The sequence below is a fragment of the Mytilus galloprovincialis genome, chromosome 8 (genome assembly GCF_965363235.1).
Source record: "Mytilus galloprovincialis chromosome 8, xbMytGall1.hap1.1, whole genome shotgun sequence".
Classification (NCBI taxonomy): Eukaryota; Metazoa; Mollusca; class Bivalvia; order Mytilida; family Mytilidae; genus Mytilus; species Mytilus galloprovincialis.
Window position 1 is genome coordinate 14,332,182 of NC_134845.1, and position 6,000 is coordinate 14,338,181.

The following is a 6,000-nucleotide window of genomic DNA, read 5'->3' on the forward strand; positions in this document are numbered from 1 at the left end:
TGTTTCCAATGCTTTTTGTTGGAATATGCTTACATTTTTGGACGTTGGTTTTGAATGTGTTCCAAAGTTCTAACAGACTCAATTGATGATGATTTTGTTTTAGATGTTTATAGGTGACAGTGAGGTTTTTTTCTATTTGGTCCCAATTTGCCTTTTTGTAGTTAAGTACTTTATGAGCCTGTTGTTTATTTCGCGAGGAAAATTCCCTAATCAAATGGCAAAATCAAAAGCTCAAACACATCAAACGAATGGATAACAACTGTCATATCCCTGAGTTGGAACAGGCATTTTCCTATGTATAAAATGATAGATTGAACCTAGTTTTATAGCTAGCTAAACCTCTCACTTGTTAGCTGAGCCAAATAACATTGGAAAAGTTTTAAAATTTATTACAAGTAATTTTACAGTGATCATGATCCCCTATATGTTCGATTTAAAACTAACTATGCTATGCAATGCAATGATCTAAATAAATTCAAATTTAATGGATGCTGACGAATCTCAATTTTTCAAATGGAATGATGATGAATTTAGGCACTTATGTTATAGAGTCCTACAACTTAATGCTGGTGATTTAAGTTCAACAATAGATAACATGGACATATTGTCTCAGGATGGTATGGGCTTGTGCGTAAATAATTTCACTCAGTGCTTAACAAATGTGACAGCTCCTTTTTTCAAACAAATGCCAAAGGCAAAATAGAAATTAAAGCGATGTTGCAAAATACAGAAAATAAATATTGATAAACCCTAGTTTGAACGGAAGTGTAAAGAGCTATATGTTGATTACTGTAAAGGATTACACACTTTTAACTGTAAAAAAACCATTTAATAGTCATATAGATTTGAACAGTGCTAAAAAGGTTTATAAGAATTAGGAATGTAAGCTCAAACGTATCTACAAACGACAGGAAGGCTATATGTTGTGTAAACTAAAACAAGACAATCCAAGAAAATTATATTCATTATTCAGGGGCAAAAATCGGAGGAAATGTGATTTAATCATTACTGACTTTTTTTTAATATTTCGAAGAACTTGTATCAACTGTGCCGATCAGCAACAAGAGACCTGAAGTGATTAATAACGACTGTGTTCTTGTGGAATTAGATGTAGATATCACTGCTGATGAGATTTTAAATGCAATTCATGAAATTAAAAGTGACAAAAATCAAGGTCTAGGCTGTTTGCTGAATGATTATTTTATTGAAAACAAGGATTTTCTTATGCCACATTTATGTACTATTTTTTAACGGCGTATTGAATAGTTCATATTTCCAACCACCAGCATGGTCAGATGCGATCCTGGTTCTAATTTTCAAATCTGGTGAAGGTAACGATGCAGCAAACTATCGTGGTATAAGCCTTGTCAGCAATCTAGATAACCTTTTCAGCACAATACTAAATAAAAGATTGTTAAATTGGGCAACTGTTACTAATATCTTATCTGATGCACAGTTTGGTTTGTAAATGGTTATAATACAGTTGATGTTGGTTTTTTTCTACTCTGTTATTTAAAATACAATAAAAGATTATACTGATGCTTTGTAGACTACTTCAAAGCTTTTGATTCAATTGATCGTTTATGTTTATGGTACAAAATTGCCAAATTAGGTATCCGGGGAATAATATTAACTAATTTAATATCTATTTATAGTAATGTTAGAAACTGTATTAGATTCAATGGGCTAAACTCTGATTACTTTTGTAGCAACCTTGGTTTAATGTAAGATATATTTTATTTTATTTTTATGTGAATGATTTTGAAAATGAATTTATTGCTTAGGGCAATTGTGCCTTAGAGTTTCAAGACATAACATTATTTTTGTTGATGTTTGCTGATGATATGATGATATGATGTCTGAAACAGTAGAAGGTTTACAGGAAATGTTGAATACTTTGTCAATTTACACAGAAAAATAAGGCTTGTCTGTTAATACAAAGAAAACAAAAGTTTTTGTATTCCGGAAGGCTGGAATTGTACTGCATAATGAGACATGTGTCTATAACGGCCAAACAATGAATATTGTGGACCAATTTTGTTATTTAGGTGTATTACTACCTTATAATTTTAAATTCTTAATACACAGAACCATTGTGCAGAACAAGGTAGAAAAGCAATGTTCAGTACGAGGAGCACTTCGTCATCACAATATTTAAATGTATTTACAATGCTTAGTCTATTTGATACTTATGTTAGTAGTATATTAATGTATGGGTGTGAGATATAGGGAGTACACAAATCTCCTATGATAGGAAAGGTCCATTCGGACTACTGTAAAATGTTATTAAGTGTCAAAAGAACGACATCAAATGTGATTGTCTACTTTAAATTAGGTAGATTTCCATTGCAGTATGAGCGTAATTTTAGAAAACTTAAATTTTGGTTCAAAATTTTAGTGAGTTTTAATTGTATATTAAGGTCTTGTTATAAAGAGCTTGTGCTAAATTGTTCAAAATGTATGAATTGGGCAACATATGTAAAAAGATTGTTATATAGTCTTGGAATGAATAATTTGTGGGATAGTAAATGCTTATTGAATGTAGACAGCTCTGTTTACCCTTAATATAACAGCGTTTGTTTGATCAAGCTAAAGAGGTGCATTTTTGTTAGATTATTCTGCAATTGTAGATTATATATGTATGTGGTAACAAATGTAGTTTTTCAATTTCATTTACAGAAATGCATCCCTGTATTTTTTCGTAAATATATATATATATAACAAGGATTCGTTTGTCTTCACATAACCTTGGTATTTACACTGCGCGTTATGTTGGTATTATTAGAAATGAAAGAAATTGTATTTTTTGGTATTTAAGAGTAATAGAGGATAATTTACAAGGGATAAAGGACTTTATGTTTTGAATTTTCTTTGAGTTCCGTATTTTTGTTATTTTACTTTTGATTAACTCTTAAGCATCGGTCCCACCTTACCGGATAGCACGAACGGACGCCTAAAGCCTCGGTCACACATTACCGGATAGCACGAACGGACGCCTAACGGATGAAAATAAAGGTTGTCCGTTGACAAAATCGTTATCCGTTGGGAGTCCGTCGATGTACTGACCGAATAAAACGGACGTGTAACGGATGCATAACGGACACACACTGGATGTGCAACGTACGAGAAACGGACACGTACCGGATAGAACGAATGTCGAACGTACATCAAAGGGAGGAGTACCGTATAAAACGGACACCTAACGGAAGCGTACCGGATAAAACGGATGAACAAGATAAACGGAAAAATCTAAGGCGACAATAATAATACATGTAAATCGCATATAAATATTCAAAATGTTCTGTGTTACTGGTTTTGGTTTGTTCTTCAAAATTCCGCAAAAGGGAAGGGTCTGCCCTGAATATGAACTGCTTGATTGTGAAGACGTGCCTATACTCTAAGATCGATTATGAATAATAAGAATTCATGAACCTTAAGAAATCTGAACTACCGATAATTGGCATTTCTGACGCAAAATTTTCAATTGACATCATTGTTCATCATCCGCTTTATCCGTTATACGTCCGGTAGAAGTCCTTTTCTCATCCGTTCAACATCCGTTTTATCAGTTAAACGTCCGGTAGAAGTCCGTTGGTGAATTTATCTTCCAGACCTCCAACGGATGTATAACGGACACGTAACAGATACAAAACGGAATCGAAACGGACGAGTACCGTACAAAACAGACGCCTAACGGACGTTCAACGGACATTTTATCCGTTTGACGTCCGTTCAAAGTTTTGAACATGCTCAAAATTTTCCACCGGACAGAACAGACGTCAACGGGTAAAACGTACGCTTAAAGGACATGCAAGGATATGGACGGACGTTTAACGGATAAGAACGGACGTCTAACGGACATGAACGGATTGAAAAAATTTGTTATCCGTTAGCTGTCCGTTCGAGCTATCCGCTAAGGTGTGACCGAGGCTTAACAGTGGAATGATAAGAAAATAACCCTTAAAATCACGATGAGATGAAATTTGAAAATTTACTCTCGTACATTTTTATAGTTTTAAATGCAAAACAAAAAATGCGAATGGATTTTGTTCATTGTTGGAGGCCATACGTTGACCTATAGTAGTTAACTTACATGTCGTTTTTAAGATTCTTGATTTCTAGATTGGGAACATATTTGTTACGTTTAGAGGACGTGTTTTTCAACAAACCATCTGCAGTCCCATGAAAAGCTGTGCTTCTTGTCGACTAGTTACTTCATTTGTATGAGGCTGACTTCATACAGGAGCTGGGGGCCATGGTGGCAAAGTTATCTTAGATGTTCAACTACTTTAATCACTAGCCAGTCAACACTGATGTTTTGAGTTTATCTCGCTCGTGCGGGTGCACTCGACTCCAATCTTTTTTATTAAGATTGTCAGTTTTCTTACCGAATGTCCGTGGTTTTCTCCGGGCACTCCGTCTTTCTCCAATAATAAAAACTGACTGCCAGGAAATAGCCATCTTCCTTAGCCAAGGGTTAGCGGGAGTGGATCGTAACCCTTGGCTAGCGAAGATGAGAAATAGCACAACAGTATTAAAAGAAGGGTTACATACCGTTCAATCAATCAATCAATCACAAAGGAACGTCTACAGAAGAATGATAAGAAGCTACCATTATCACGTTAACTTCACGTTCTGCTATTCATATGATGTCCTCTCACTAAATAATTCAAAGTGTTGTGGCTATTTGAACGCATCTATCCTATTAAACCTGAAAAAAGCACCAAAAATACAAAGTTTGCCTTATATCTTGATTTAAATTTAGAGATAAACCATGATGATTTGATGTGAACAAAGCTGTACGACAAATTAGATTATTCCAGCTTCTTAAAAGAACTTTATTTTTCTATGAGGCATAATTTCAGCTGCACCTGCATATGAAGTATATCTCCAAATTCATACGATATTCCATAGCTTGCATTGCCTATCATAATTTTCTTGATGGAGGTTTTGTGCTTACAGAAAAGGTTATAGAAAAGCTATTAAACCAAGAGATTCAAGTAGTGAAGTTGAAATCATCTCTTCGCAAATTTTATAAATGTCATCACAAGAAGGTTGACCGTTATGGAATATCTGTTTCACAGATGACGACGGATATATTCTAATAGACCACTTTCGTCTTACACACGCCACCGGTAACTCGTCAATTATGCACGTCTTTATGACGTAATTTATCAGATAGAGGGGACCTCCTGTATCCCAGTACTATTAAAGTTTATCAAGCGTTCTCGTGATCGTCATCATGGGGACTAATATTGAAATAAAGTTTGTTCCGTAGGTACTTAATCACAATTCCCTAATGACAGCAATGCTGATTATCAATTAAAAGAATTTGATTTGCGAATAATTCGTGCAATATAGCATTATAGTTTTTCAACTGCTCGCTTAAAATGGGAAGGAAGTGCACGAAAGATGTCCACTAAAACCAAAGATTTTGATGGAAATACAACGACTCGAAACGGGTATTTTGTGGTTGCATTTACCACAACCCTGTCCTCTTAAATACGATTATGACCTACCGAATAAGACTGATCACTGGATATGTTCTTCCAAGAGCAAGACGAAGGGTACCACAAGTGGAGCAAAATCTAATAACCCTTCCGGAGCACCTTATATCACCGCCGGTTTTTGAGGGTGCGTGTTACTCGATCTTTAGTTATTCTGTATTGTGTTTGATGTACTGATCGTTTTTGTTTTTGCCGTGGCATTGTTAGTTTGTTTTCGACCTATAGTTTAAATATCACTTTGGTTTCTTTTGCCTCTCTTAAGTCTATGGTAGAGCATTGTCTCATTAACAATTATACCATATATTCTTATTTTGTATAGCCTATATTTAGCAATCATAAAATTGATTTTGTTAAAATATTGCTTGTATATAACCTACGAGATATATAAAAAATCTAACATATGATTTTTTTTTTGTTCAATCATTAATGAATGTGAAAGAGTGAAATAATTGTTCGTTTTTAGCAGCCAGTATGGTTCAATTTTGTCAAAATA